The 1,500-nt window shown below is 65.7% G+C and overlaps 1 protein-coding gene across 2 annotated transcripts in view; it reads right to left on the bottom strand.

The window, feature by feature from the left end:
* TRAPPC9 (trafficking protein particle complex subunit 9) overlaps positions 1 to 594 on the bottom strand; it is a 509,314-nt gene extending 508,720 nt beyond the window's left edge. Inside the window, exon 1 of one of the 2 annotated variants that reach the window (XM_082601297.1) lies at positions 472 to 594. The gene's annotated coding sequence lies outside the window, so the exon portion shown is untranslated. The remainder of the gene's footprint in view (positions 1 to 471) is intronic. The other variant, XM_082601296.1, reaches the window with a different exon arrangement.
* Between the last annotated feature and the right edge of the window lie 906 nt (positions 595 to 1,500).

Raw genomic sequence — 1,500 nt, 5'->3', positions numbered from 1 at the left:
GGGAGAAGAGGGCCTCGCGGGACGGCGGGGCGGGGAAGGCGGCCGGGGGCGCGGGCTGCAGCGCCGCCCGGAGGCCGGCCCCAGCCGCGGGTCCCAGCCGGGTCCCGAGACCCACCGGCCCGGGGGCAGGGGGCAGGGGCCGAGGAGAGGGAGGCCGGGCGGAGGGGGCCCGCGGGCGGAAGAGGGGAAGGGGACGACTGCCGAGAGCTAAGGAGAGCCAGGGCCGGGCCCGAGAGGCGGCAGGTGCGGGCCGGGCCCTCGGCAGGTGCGGACGCGGCCGTGGACAGGTGTGGCCGGGCTCCGGGCAGGGTAACGGGGCTGGGTCAGGTGGCCCGAGCAGGTGTGGGCTGAGGCGAGCCCCTCGGCGGGACACAAGCTGGCTGGCGCCCTCGAGCGCCGTGACACACGGACAGCCCTCCCACAGCCGACCCGACACCCTCCCTTCCCGGGAGCCCCCCACCTTGCACTTACACAGCCGGACCCCCGGGCCCGGAGCCAACGGCCTGGCGGGCGGCGGGGCCGAGTAGCCTCTTCGGACGCTCCCCCGGCTCAGAGCTGGAGCTTCCGACTAGCGGCTGAGCCGGCACCGCCCCTGCGCATGCGCAGGACCCGTCCCGGGCCGGCGATCCGCTCCGGGTTTTGGAAGAGACGCCGGGGAAGCGAGGGAAGGGGGAGGGGGAGGAGAGGAGTGATAAAAAGTGGAGGGAGCTAGATGGTCGCAGGGAGGGGCAGGGAGGAGGAGGGAGACGGAGGGACCCAGAGGAAGAAAAGGGGAAGGAGAGCAGCTGAGAAGGAAAGAAAAGCTTTAGCTCCTGGGGCCGCGCACCTCGAAGGAGATGCCACTCCTGCCTCCGTGCGCCTTTCCAAGCCGTCAAGGCGCGCAGCTCAAATTTCACCTACGTGGTGCAGCCCTCCAGCCCAGGGCCTCTGCAAAACCCTTACGGGATCACACTCCTTGCCCACGCGCCGAGCCGGGCTCCGTGTCGCGCACCCGCAGGCGTTGTCGCCAGTGCTCTGAACTACCTTGGGGAGAGTATACGTTCCCCTTTTACAGGCTGAGAAATTGAGGCCGCGTGCCTCCAGGGCATGCCTTATGTGCAAGGTCACAGGGGCTGGGCGGGGCCGGGAAGTAGAAGGTCAGAGCCCGAGCCCCAAGCAGACTGCCCGAGGGCTGGTTCTTGGTCCCCATTCCCCCTTGGAAAACCACTCCTGACTCTGGGGGTCCCGTCTAGGGCTCCGAACAGGCCCCCTGGTGTGGGACAGCTGTCCTTAGTTCCAGAGCCCAGCTTGCTAGGTAGGGGCAGAAGGGGTTATCCAGGTTAAAAATAAAGAAATAAAACTTAAAAAGGAATTCACATACATAGGTTGGCATGTGCACAGCATATTTGAAAAATACGCAAGTAACTGTCAACAGTGGCATCTCCAGAGAGGGTTGAGAGAACAGAGGATGAGGGAGACCTTCTTTCCCTTGTGTATTTTTGTGTTCTGTTTGAATTTTTT

Source organism: Mesoplodon mirus, assembly GCF_964341445.2.
Source record: "Mesoplodon mirus genome assembly, chromosome: 16".
Classification (NCBI taxonomy): Eukaryota; Metazoa; Chordata; class Mammalia; order Artiodactyla; family Ziphiidae; genus Mesoplodon; species Mesoplodon mirus.
Note: the sequence above shows the minus strand (reverse complement) of the source record. Positions and strands in the feature narration are given on the sequence as shown.